The 13,797-nt window shown below is 41.5% G+C and overlaps 1 long non-coding RNA gene across 1 annotated transcript; it reads right to left on the bottom strand.

Annotated features, from left to right (window-relative positions):
- Positions 1–7,870: 7,870 nt before the first annotated feature.
- Positions 7,871–10,519, bottom strand: LOC103653852 (uncharacterized). Its single transcript, XR_565756.3, has 3 exons — positions 9,887–10,519; positions 8,826–8,885; positions 7,871–8,161 (listed from the first exon to the last, which is right to left on the bottom strand). It is a non-coding gene; the product is annotated as an uncharacterized lncRNA (long non-coding RNA).
- Between the last annotated feature and the right edge of the window lie 3,278 nt (positions 10,520–13,797).

The raw sequence follows: 13,797 nt of genomic DNA, 5'->3' as shown, positions 1-13,797 counted from the left end.
TAAGGGTGTATTAGACGGCAAACTCTACTCAGTTGATTTTTCGAAAGAGAATGCCGATCTAGATGCATGCTTAATAGCTAAGACTAATATGGGCTGGTTGTGGCATCACCGTCTAGCACATGTTGGGATGAAGAACCTTCATAAGCTTCTAAAGGGAGATCATGTGTTAGGACTAACCGATGTCTGTTTTGAGAAAGATAGACCTTGTGCAGCATGTCAGGCAGAAAAACAGGTAGGAAGCACTCATCACAGCAAGAATGTGATGACGGCATCAAGATCACTGGAGCTTCTTCACATGGATCTTTTCGGACACGTTGCCTACCTTAGCATCGGGGGAAGTAAGTATGGTCTTGTAATTGTTGATGACTTTTCCCGCTTCACTTGGGTATTCTTTTTGCAGGATACGTTAGAAACCCAAGGGACCCTAAAGCACTTCTTGAGGAGAGCTCAAAATGAATTTGAGCTAAAGGTGAAGAAGATAAGAAGCGACAATGGGACCAAGTTCAAGAACCTAAATGTCGAAAAGTTTCTTGATGAAGAAGGCTTCAAGCACGAGTTCTCCGCTCCCTACACACCACAGCAAAATGGTGTAGTAGAGAGGAGGAACAGGACGCTAATAGACATGGCGAGAACGATGCTTGGAGAGTACAAGACGCCTGAGCGGTTTTGGTCGGAAGCTGTGAACACAGCTTGCCATGCCATTAATCAGCTCTACCTGCACCGTCTCCTCAAGAAGACCTCCTATGAACTTCTTACCGGTAATAAATCCAATGTCTCTTACTTTCGTGTATTTGGGAGCAAATGTTACATTCTGGTGAAGAAAGGTAGACATTCTAAATTTGCTCCCAAGACAGTAGAAGGGTTTTTACTAGGATATGACTCAAATACAAAGGTGTATAGGGTCTTCAACAAATCATCGGGATTAGTTGAAGTCTCTAGCGACATTGTATTTGATGAGACTAATGGCTCTCCAAGAGAGAAAGTTGATCTTGATGATGTAGATGAAGAAGTTCCAACAGCCGCAATGTGCACGATGGCGATAGGTGATGTGCGACCACAAGAACTACAAGAGCAAGACCAACCATCTTCCTCGACAATGGTGCAACCCCCAACCCAAGACGATGTACAGGTACTTCAAGAAGAGGGGCAGGATCAAGGGGGAGCACAGGAAGAACAAGTAATGGAGGAAGAAGCACCACGAGCCCCTCCAAACCAAATCCGAGCAACGATCCAAAGACATCACCCTGTCGATCAGATTCTGGGTGACATCAACAAGGGAGTAACTACTCATTCACGATTAGCTAATTTTTGCGAGCATTACTCGTTTGTCTCTTCTATTGAGCTTTTCAGGGTAGAAGAGGCCTTGTAGGATCCGGTCTGGGTGTTGGCCATGCAGGAAGAGCTCAACAACTTCAAACAGAATGAAGTCTGGAGCCTAGTGCCATGTCCAAAGCAAAACATTGTGGGAACTAAGTGGGTGTTCCGCAACAAGAAAGACGAGCACGGAGTGGTGACAAGAAACAAGGCTCGACTTGTGGCAAAAGGTTATGCCCAAGTCGCAAGTTTGGACTTTGAGGAGACTTTTGCTCCTGTTGCTAGGCTAGAGTCAATTCGAATATTGTTAGCCTATGTTGCTCACCATTCTTTTAGGTTGTTCCAAATGGATGTGAAGAGCACTTTCCTCAATGGGCTAATCAAGGAGGAGGTATACGTGGAGCAACCCCCTGGCTTTGAGGATGACAGGTATCCCGACCATGTGTATAAGCTCTCTAAGGCACTCTATGGACTTAAGCAAGCCCCACGAGCATGGTATGAATGCCTTAGGGATTTCCTTATTTGTAACGTTTTCAAGGCTGGGAAAGCCGATCCCACTCTCTTCACAAAGACATGTAATGGTGATCTTTTTGTTTGCCAAATTTATGTTGATGACATAATATTTGGTTCTACTAACCAAAAGTCTTGTGAGGAGTTTAGCAGGGTGATGATGCAAAAGTTCGAAATGTCGATGATGGGCGAGTTGACCTACTTCCTTGGATTCCAAGTGAAGCAACTCAAGGACAGCACTTTCATCTACCAAATGAAGTACACTCAAGATCTTCTCAAGTGGTTTGCGATGAAGGACGCCAAGCCCGCGAAGACACCGATGGGAACTGACGGGCATCTTAACCTCAACAAAGGAGGTAAGTCCGTTGATCAAAAGGCATACCGGTCAATGATAGGTTCATTACTTTACCTTTGTGCTAGTAGACCGGACATTATGCTTAGCGTATGCATGTGTGCTAGATTTCAGTCCGACCCTAAGGAATGCCACCTTGTGGCCATTAAGCGAATTCTTAGGTATTTAGTTTCTACGCCTTGCTTCGGGGTCTGGTATCCAAAGGGGTCTACCTTTGACTTGATTGGATACTCAGACTCCAACTATGCCAGGTGCAAGGTTGATAGGAAGAGCACATCAGGGACGTGCTAATTTCTAAGAAGGTCCCTGGTGTCCTGGAGTTCCAAGAAACAAACATCCGTTGCCCTATCCACCGCTAAGGCCAAGTATGTTGCCGCAGGACAGTGTTACACGCAACTACTTTGGATGAGGCAAACCCTCCAGGACTTTGGCTACAATCTGAGCAAAGTCCCACTCCTATGTGACAATGAGAGTGCAATTCGCTTGGCAGATAATCCTGTTGAACACAGCCGCACTAAGCACATAGACATCCGACATCACTTCCTGAGAGACCACCAGCAAAAGGGAGATATCGATGTGTACCATATTAGCACCGAGAACCAGCTAGCCGATATCTTCACTAAGCCTTTAGATGAGAAAAGGTTTTGCAGGTTGCGTAGTGAGCTAAATGTTTTAGATTCGCTTAACTTGGATTGATCTATTGTTTATTAGTGGTGCTCAAGTTGTACAAGTTATCCCCGGACCTCACAAGTCCATATGCAAATGATGCACATGTTAAGAGGGAGATGTACTATAACTTGACCTTTTCGAGACTAACTTGGTTGTTTGAGTATTCTTGAAGTAGTCTTGAAGGAACATTGAAAGGGAATATGAACTTGGACGACGACAAGACTTCCACTGCACTCCGGTATTAGTGTATTTAATTCCAAGTTCATACTAATGCTCTAGTTGCCTTTTTGCTCTTATTTGACATTTTGGTGAGGCAATGGAGTTGAAGGGCCAAAAATGATCCCGTTTTGGTGATTAATGCCAAAGGGGGAGAAATTAAGGCCAAAGCAAATGGATCAGCCAACCACTTGTGAGTTTTGAAAATAGTAGAGTTAGACTTTGTGTTTTGTCCAAAATCCTCTTATTGCAAAATTTGGTCTCTTATGGGGCAGAATTTTGATTATGGGAAAAAGGGGGAGTTTTTGGCCCAAACAAGCTTATTTGACTTAGAGATAGGAAAAAGAATTTGATTTGCAAAAACAAACCAAGTGGTGGCAAAAAAGTGATCCAAATATGCCAAATCCTAAGTAAAAAGAATTTGGTCTTCATTTGCATTGATGTTGCACTTCTTTTGTTGCCTTTTGATGTGTTGGCATAAATCACCAAAAAGGGGGAGATTGAAAGGGAAATGTGCCCTTGGGCCATTTGTATAAATGTTTTGGTGATTAGATGCCCAATACACTGTTTTGAACTCTTATGTGCTAAATGAGCAAGAAGTGCAAATGGAAGGACAAGGTATGTTTCTAGACTTAGTGAATTGTTTTTAGTACTAACATGTTTATCTAAGTGCTAGAAACAATGCCAAGTAAAGAAGAAAGTCATTGGAAAAGAGTGGCTCACCGGACTGTTCAGTGGTGCACCGGACAGTGTCCGGTGGAGCACCGGACAGTATCCGGTGCCCCAGGCTAGCCGACGGTGAACCGGCTGCTCTCGGGAAACGACGGAGTGACGCGGCTATAAATCACCGGACTGTCCGGTGGTGCACCGGACTGCTCGTGAGTCGTCAGCGACAAACTCGTCGCTCTCGGGAAAAGAAAAAGGTGACGTGGCTATAATTCACCGGACTGTCTGGTGGTGCACCGGACTGTCCGGTGAGTCAATGGCGCCTGCGGCAAACGGTCGTCCGCGTGATCAATGCGCGACATGTGGCCCGCACCAACGGTCGGTTGGGCACATCGGACTGTCCGGTGTGCAACGGACAGTGTCCGGTGCGCCAACTGGCCCGGAGGACCAACGGTCGGCTGTGCCTGGTATGGAAGGAAATCGAGCACCGGACTGCTACAGTGGTTGTTCGGTGGTGCACCGGACTGTCCGGTGCACCACTCGACAGAAGGCAGGAATTGCCTTCCAAGTTGGCCTCCAACGGATCCTAGCTGCTTTGGGGCTATAAAAGGGACCCCTAGGCGCATGGAGCAAAACACCAAGTCTTCTCTAAGCATTCTAAGACTCCCAGACTCCGCCTCCACGTATTTGATCGATTGTGTTAGTGATTTGAGCTCTGTTTGAGTTGCGAACTCTATGTGATGTGTTTCGAGCTCAAGTCTTGGCTTGTGTGCGTGTGTGAGTGCTGCGGATTTGAGTCTTGCGTGTGTTGCTCTCCCATCCTTACTCTTGTGCTTTCTTTGTGATCTATATTGTAAGGGCGAGAGGCTCCAACTTGTGGAGATTCCTCGCAAACAGGAAGAATACTCAAAAGAGAAAAAACTGTGGTATTCAAGTTGATCATTGGATCACTTGAAAGGGGTTGAGTGCAACCCTCGTCCATTGGGACGCCACAACGTGGAAGTAGGCAAGTGTTACTTGGCCGAACCACGGGATAAAAATCGCGTGTCTCTTGTGTTGCTCTTCTGTGATTGTTTTGTTCGCAAGAGATCGCTTCATAACAACTTGATTAACTTGCACTAACATTTCTATAATCAAGTTTGTGGCTATTTAGTGTTGAATTTTATAGGATCACCTATTCACCCCCCTCTAGGTGCTCTCATGTGTCTTGTAGCGTTATCAGACTGTTGCTTGTGTCAGTAAGTCGAGCCCAAGTTACCTACAAGAAAAGGTGAATGCTTTATGACAAGGAGACTGACAAGATGGTTCTTCAAGTGTATTTCTTCCACTTTGGTGGCACCAGTCGCCAATCGCCTGCTGCCTTGAGTAATCTAGAAAGATCCCTTTATGCTCACTACAACCAAGCATCGTTCAGCTTAGCACAAAATAAGAACAGAAGCATAGAAAGGAAACAATTATAAAATCTTTTGACTCACGAAGCTAGAAGGTGTGATGAGCCCAATCCCTCAATACATGTAAGTCGTGCCCAAGTTATTGTAGCAAAGGGAGCACTATGCATAATTTGGATCTAATAATCAATGCTACAACAATACATAATTAACGCAAGAACATTTTATATATACTATTCTCCACAAACAAAGCATTGCATATTGTTACATGCAAAAATCTGACAATAGAAAGTCATATTGGAGATAAACTGTAAACACAAACTGTGGAAAAATTGGGCCTAAAAATGAAAATAAACAACAGCGGCTCGACATGTTAGCCTACATACCAAAAACTAATCTGTTAATAGTCATCTGGGTCAATGAATACTGTTGGGTCGAATGAAAATACAAACTTGCTTTAAAAACAACATAAAATAGATGTAAACAAGAAACGACAATGAACCAATTTGGCACCGAATAAAATGGAAGCAATTCATATACCAGCTACTAATTTGCTTCGTTGTACAAATAAAGTGGAAGCAATTCATAAATCAACTATTAAACAACCATGGCACAAAAAAGGTACAAATTACCTCTATTTTCAGAATACGAATAAGTACAATTGGCAAATCGATGCTTCTTATTGCCGATGAGGCGGTACCCCAGAAACTAGTATAGTATGTGGATATTGATTTAAACGAAAGGATGTTGAATTATGCGAGATTGTAAAAAAACGAGACCAAATAAATTGATGGTGTTACTAACCATATGGGGGCGAGGATATGAGCCCGGAGTTGGGGATGCTATACGGTCAAAACGGGGAATAGTTACAAAACCATTGCTGGATTATGCACAAGATTGAAGATAACTTGAACAGAAAACGAGGTAGTTGGACGAACCAGTTACAAAGACGGATCTAGCGTCGTGGATGCAATGTAGCCGCGCTCGGAGTTTGGCGAAGGTGAAGGTAAGTTACGTAGACTGGCGCGTGGGGAGGGGGGCACTCACTGGTGACGAACATTATGGGAGCAGACGACGGTGATAGTGGGAGCAGGCGGCGACGGTCGTGGGGATTAAATTAGGGTTGGCTCAATCGTGCAGTCGGTTGCTGGGGAGCGAGACATGGGGTGGGGACTATCTGACTAGGTGGGCCGATTCGTGTTCCTTTCCTATTTGTTTACGATAAATTCAATATGCATAACTACCTATGTAAATAACCGTCAACGCAATGTGTAATCTGACTGGGTCGCCCACTTGACCTGGACGACTGGTCGGAGGTTGGGTGGCTAGGGCTTTCGCTTGTTAGAGAGAGCACAGGGCTCCTAATACATATACTATATATATAGCCATGGTTGTTATATGAGCTCCATATATATATATATATAGATGAGCTAATGGAAGCCCAGGGCTTCCATTAGTATGGGAAGCCCCAGCCAATTATACTCTGATGCCTGTACACGCGTGGGTTCTGACTCGGACGTATTTCAACGTAAAACGTGAACTAAAATAACATAAATGAGTACGAATTTAAGTGTAAATCGAAGAGTTGTTTCGTAACAGTGATAGGCCCTGAAATTACGGCATGAAAAAATCGTGCACGTCCATTTATGCGTGGGTTCTGGCTCGAGCGGATTTCAACATAAAACATGAACCACAACAGCGTAAATGGGTACTAATTTTAGTATAAATCATCGATTTGTTTCGTAACGACTTGGGTTGGCTCGAATTATGGCGTGAAAACTGCGTGCATCTGATCGTGCACGGGTTCAGTCCCGGGCGAATGTGAACCAAAACACCGTAAATGAGTACGAATTTTAGCGTAAATCGTCGATTTGTTTCGTAACGACGAATGGTGCCTAAAATTATGGCATGAAAATCGTACGCATGTTATGACTCGAGTCGATTTTCAGCTTAACGTGAACCAAAACATCATAAATATATACGAATTTTATCGTAAATCATCGATTTGTTTCATAATAGCGAATGGTGTCCAAAATAATAGCATAAAAATCGCGCATATCCGATTGTGCCCTATTTCTAGCTCGTACGGATTTCAGTGTAAAACGTGAACCAAAAACAACGTATATGTGTAGAATTTTAGCGTAAATCAGACTTTGTAGTATGTATTTAAGGCTAGTGGCAAAAATGTTTAGTAAAATTGACCCAGGTGGTGACACAGGGTCCTTATTAGAGGAAACTCAGTATACACCAATAAAAAAGATCTAATTGGCCTATCCTAATTCTTGCATTCCTCGAGTGAACTTTGATAAAAAGTATTGTTGACGCACAAACCTAAAAAGAAAAACATGTTGTTAGGAAAATTAATGTAACAATGTTTTATTCCCAAAAGACACGTATAGAAAATGAAGCATTCCATATTCCGTAAACTAGTAGAGCTAAGAACTTAATGTGCTTCCAATCAACTGGATGTGAGCGCAAAAAAAGTCCCTATACATTTCTAGGAGAAAGATTTCCCATTTTCCAATAACTATTTAAGCATCTGGCTGTGAGCGCAAAAAAGTCCCTATACATTTCTAGCAGAAAGATTTCCCATTTTCCAATAACTATTTAAGCATTTGCCATTATACTTGGGGATCAGAAATTCAAATCCATCAAGCCAATTACTGACAAAAGCACGTAATTCCAATGGATATAGTGTAGTTGCACGGATTTCTAATGTTATAACAGTTGGATGCATAAATGGTGCCATGGCTAGTTATAACAGTTGCAAAAGGGATGGAAATATGGTGCGATGATATGTACATCTAAAAAGCATAGTCAGACTTGGAACAAATCAAAAGCATAGATAATGTAGTTGTATGCATAAATGGTACCATAGATAGACATAACAGTTGCAGAAAAAGGATGCATAGAGGTAAACACGTAGATGATTGTTAGTTACCTCAACTAGAGCACAATATCTCATGTCGAGCTTCGATGTCAAGTGAACGGTCTTGGAGTTTAACTGAGAATTCTCACTGATAAAAATCAGGGTTCTACACTGGAGCTGCTTTAGATGTTTAGTCAAGTCATATCTCCAGAAAAATCAATTCAAAGCAATTAAGTATGGTATTGCATAATCATCCTAATATATAGAAGTGAAATGTGTACATAGTTACATACTTATTCATTGTTTGTACAAAGCGCCATATGTTCATGCTCTATCGCTTGTCTAGCAACTACGTGATGTAATAGAAGAGGTTAACGCTTAAAAATATATTATAATAAAACCAAAACAAGTGTAATAATCACATGTGCCCAAGTCGATGAAAATTGTAGCAACCTAAAGTGTTTTCTTTATTTCACATAGACCAACAATGGTGTTATGAAAAATGCCTTGAGTTGTATCAAGATAGTCAGCAACTAATATGAAGTCTACTAGCAAACAATGTCTTGAGCTGGCAGATACCATCTTATCTTTTGTGCAGTCAGCACAAATAAAATGGTCTGTTGAAATATCATAACTAGTAAGAAAGCAAAATCATTAGCAGAAACTACTAAAGCATTTAGAGCCTATGGAAAATGATGTCTTGTCAATATATCTACCTCTTAAGGTTCATGCATGCATCTGAGGGCTAAAAAGGTGTAAACGTAGGAACAAATCTAGTGTAAATTACTGACATGATAAACGTAAGAACAAAATCTAAAGTAAAATAGTTCCTTTATCAAACCTTTTGCATAAGTGAAAATAGTTTCATGTCACTCTGTGGAACACCATAAGCGAGGTAATCCTGTAAATGGATGAATAAAATGTCACAAATGTTCAGCATGTGCTCTCCTACACATCGGGGAAAAAGAGAGAAATATTACCACACATTCAGTTACCCTAAATTCAGCAGGGGCTAATCATTAAATAACAAGGCTAACTTTTAATTTTTATCAAGCAAAATGGCTGCAACTATATAGTTTACACAGGTTCAGGGGTGGTCATGCTCCTTTCATCCTATGAGAAGCTCTGCCACTAGTACTACTTTTGCATCTTGTTATGACACTTCAAGTTTTTTAGAGAGATAAACAGGAGTGCAGGACCACCAAAAACATGTGCATCTAATAAAAGAATGACTTTATTTATGCCATTATGGATAAGACTGTGTCACCTTTTGTTCCCCTTTTTATGTACTAGTATCTACTGATATTCTAAGGCCTGACACCTAGTTCATTTTCAAGCTTAAGTTATGAGGTCCACAATCCTTTCATATAGAGAGGTTGAAGTTTGGGGTATAAGATTGTCTTTATTGCTTATAATCTTAACTAGGTTTATGAGCGGAGTGTGCATAAAATACTTTATTTATCAAACAAAGTAATTAAGGATTTTAAGTTACTAGAACTATAATATGGTCCACATTGGGTGATGTTAGGCCAAATATGCTGATATAAATTTCTCATCCACTAAAATACATTATGTAGATCGAGTTAAATTCTACCCTTATTTAATTTTGTTATTCTGTAAACCCAATGGTGCATGCATTTTCTTAAACATTGCTATAATATTAGCCAGTTATAAGCTGATGGAGAGATCAAACCAGGCAGCACAAATGACTAAAATGAGGGATACATTTCTAGAAGAAAAAATTGGAGGTGCTAGCAGAGGAGCTTGGTCGTTATTGCTTCTGCTGATCAGCAGATGATGACTGATATTGCTTTACAGCTTCCCGCGCCCACAACAGATAATCTATGAATTGCATCTATCGACCCACTACGTGTAGAAAACAAAAAAACATATTCATTATACCTTAACAGCTGATGGGACCGAAGGTGCCCGCACTCATTGCGGAAGTCAGTGGAGATCATGCGGGTCAGCGACGATTGGAGTAGCAGCGCGATCGTGGCATTGGAGGCCGATGACGAGCCAGACACGTCCGCGAGGTGAGCGGCCACTGTACGCCTCGAGACAGTAGCCGTCTGGCTGAGGAGGGGGCTGAGGTGCTGCCTGTGCCTGGCTAGTTTCTAAGGTCACAAAGCAAACATGCTTCTATGCGGCTGGTTAAATACTTATTTTTACATTGAACAGGCTATTACAAGCTAAGGAGTAAATCATATTGTTTGTTTCACATATTATCCATGATACTAAGTGTTCTTAAAAAATATTGCACAATCAACCTAGTTTCCTCTCTGAAGTTCTATGATCCCAATCTATAATTCATTGATTTCTCCTTTTCCAGCAGCCAACATCACTGGCTATCTATGCAATGGTGCTTACTCACATTACCCATAACAACTAATGACTTTGATTACTTTAGATAAAAGGAGTGGCAAACTTATGTTAATGATTTCTCATGAAACACAATTGGTGGAGCTATGGCAGCAATTATGCAAAAACAAATCACTACACGACGGTTCACTTACAGCGACCTACGGTTGGTTGCTAAAACAGCCTTCAGCGACCTACGGTTGGTCGCTAAAAACTTTTAGCGACCCATAAGGATGGTCGCTGTAAGTGCCGTCGCTAAAGGCTTTAGCGACCGACATCTTTTTAGCGACCGACCGTCCGTTGCTAATATTGTATATTTAGCGACCAACAGTGGGTTGTTGTACTATAGATTTAGCAACCAACCGTAAGTCGTCATACTATACATTTAGCAACCAACAGAAAGTCGCTCTTTTTACAGTTGTTATTAATAATAATATACATTTAATTAAGCACCACAAATCACAGATTTTTATACACAAATCATAAAGACATACACAGTTAATCAGTATACCACAGTCATAGATCCATCACATAAACACAAAAGCACCACAATTATATATTCACAAAAGCATCACAATTATAATATCATTCACAACTAGATCATTTACAAATAGCTAGCTAGATCATTCACAAAAGCTCCAGAGATGATCAGTCACAAAAGCACCATAGCGACATCACTCCGGCTTGAAGCAGTTCAAAAGCCCACAACTACATCACCCTAGCTGCTCCAGAGTTGATCAGTCACAAAAGCACCAAAGCTACACTAATGCTTCAAGCAGTTCAAAAGCCTTCAGCCAACCACTCCAGCTTCTTGTATCCTCCTGTTTTAAGGTACAAGCTTTCTTTGTCCAGAACACCCTAGAAAAAAGTACATCAAATTAGTATATTGTTGCTACATTTGCAAATAAAAATACAGTTTTGATGCCTTATCTACCTCCACTAGGATTCATGATAGCGGCCATTACATGTTTAGCTACACCAAAATCAGGACTCAGTCTACAAAATGATTCCTGTGTAACCGGTTACAACATCGTCATAGTTCCCATAATTCACAGAAGAGCTAGGTTTTCCATGTAAGTTCCATATCATATACCCTCTAAGAAACCCATCACATATCAAGTGCTCATGTACTTCACTTGCCTCTTTCCAAAATTGAGTTGACACACTTTCTACAGGGCCATAAGATCTTACTTCCTACAGCTGAATTTCTAAATGCAAAAGCTAAGAAACCATTCACTCCTTGCAAATATGCCTTGTTGTGTCTACAATATTTTTATGTTAAATGACGTTCTAACCATGGGCGTCATTCAATTTGTGAAACATGGTTTGTACCTAGCATCATTATCGATCCATGTTTTATCCATCAACCTTTGTATAGGGGACCAGATAGCTTCCAAAATGAAAAATATCATAAGAAATACAATAGTCATATAATTTTATATATCTATATTTATGTCCATGCATATGATATTCAAATCCACATGTTATGAAAAAAGATGAATAGAAAGACAATCATACCGTCACACAAGAGTCTGTGCGGGTTCTTTCACCTTTATCCTTCTATTCAAATAAGAGGTTGTGCTAGCACTAGATCAAATGTAGATTTAGATGATGCAGTGTATGAATGGATTAAATTAGATAAGTGCACATAAATGAGATAGTAATCTACAAAGACATCATGGTGGTTCCAATTAGTATTAGTCAATTTTTTCAGAAACAGAAACTGGTAGTTTGCTAGCTGTTTTGGAAACTGCTTTGTCAATCCTTGCTGCTTGCTGATGGCGTGGTGTAGTGCCAGTTTTGAATGCAGTGGTCTATGGCATGGTTTAGTGCCCGATAACAATGGTTGTGAGGATAAAGACTTTTAGAGAACAATGATCTTAGCATCCATGTGCAGTTGTTCAGTCTAGTATTTGAGCTTGTGTAGTTCAGTCAGAAAGCTAATTTGATGCATCCATGCCATAAGGTGCCAGTGCATAAAAATATTGAAAATAGTAGCACAGAGAAATTAATGGGGTTAAACTTGCTGACCTTTAATTAGAACAAAATTTATTGGTGTTCTTAGAGAATTTAGTGCAAGCCACTGAAAAAAATAAAGCTCATCGTATTATGTCACCATGCGCTGGCAGAATAGTTGGGTACGAGATTTGGCATTCAAAATTGACAGACGAAGACCAACCGAGACACTAGAGAATGAATCCAAGAATACTACTCCAAATACTACTCCTTGGCTAATAAAAATAATATTTTATTTTGAGCATATCTAAAAATCAGCCACATGACTAGTAGCAGCCATAACCAATGCAAGAATATCTACTAGGCACATCTATTATGCTTTATATCTATTTTTTATGTGGTCTGATCTCAGTTTGGAAAAAATAATACTTTCAGTTGAATGATTGGACAAAAAATATAGCAAAGTAGCCACTAGGCTGAATAAAATATTCAGTAAATGAGATAAGAGTTATGTCCTAGCACATTAATTCTTGTGTGTTTAGTCCTCAAATATTCACGGTAAAGAAAAGTGACATATAAAACTCACCTTAAGTCTTCACTGGAGTGCATAGGAGGAGACATGCTGCCTTTGGAGCACAGATTCGAGGCATTTTGGGAAGCAGCAACAATAGGCCTACACACAAGTACACAACACACTTGACCTTAAATCAACACTTGAGGAGACGGATCCGTAGCAGGAACCCCCGTTGTATTGATTGATGTCATTAGAGCAGCCACTGCTGTGGGTGTAGATCTATCTCTGAGGTAAGAGAGGAGCCGTTGGCCTACCACCATGGGAGAGCGCTAAGACAGGAGCTGAGGACGGCTGCGAGGAAGGCTGGGCAGCATGGCGTCCTATAGGGAGGACTGGGCGACCGGCAATGACAGCGCGCGGGGAGGACTGGGAGGGGACTAGCGGCGGAGAGCTGGGCACACTGTGGAGTGAGAGGAGATCTGGGCGGCACGGGTGAGCGGCGCGGTCGAGGGATTGAAGAGATTTGGATTTGGCTAGGTCAACTTGACATGTTTTGTGGGCCGGGCCAGTGCACTGTGCACCACATGGAAAATTTTGGACACGAGCAAGCCAGTCCAATACGCGCAAAGAGCTTAAGTTCTGGGACATTCTACAACGACGGATGGTCTGACTCCTAAGATAGTAATGCCGACGGACAGCTCAACGTGAAACATAAATAAAAGTACCGATGGACAGTTTAACAGTATATTTAGAAATATCGACTGATGGTGTGTAGCTATGTTTTAGCGACTGATTCACTGCTAATTTACTACTTTTAGTGACTGAGATCCGACGCTATTTTGGTGTTGTGGTATAGTGACGGCGACCATGGCCGAGGGGCGGGGTGGCGTCGTCGATGAGCGACGGGATGGGGCCGCGATGGGGCAGAGGTGACGGCGGCTGCGCTTGTGGTTTGGTGTGTGGAATAAGGTTTCATTTGTTT

The sequence above is a fragment of the Zea mays genome, chromosome 4, assembly GCF_902167145.1.
Source record: "Zea mays cultivar B73 chromosome 4, Zm-B73-REFERENCE-NAM-5.0, whole genome shotgun sequence".
Taxonomy (NCBI): domain Eukaryota; kingdom Viridiplantae; phylum Streptophyta; class Magnoliopsida; order Poales; family Poaceae; genus Zea; species Zea mays.
Note: the sequence above shows the minus strand (reverse complement) of the source record. Positions and strands in the feature narration are given on the sequence as shown.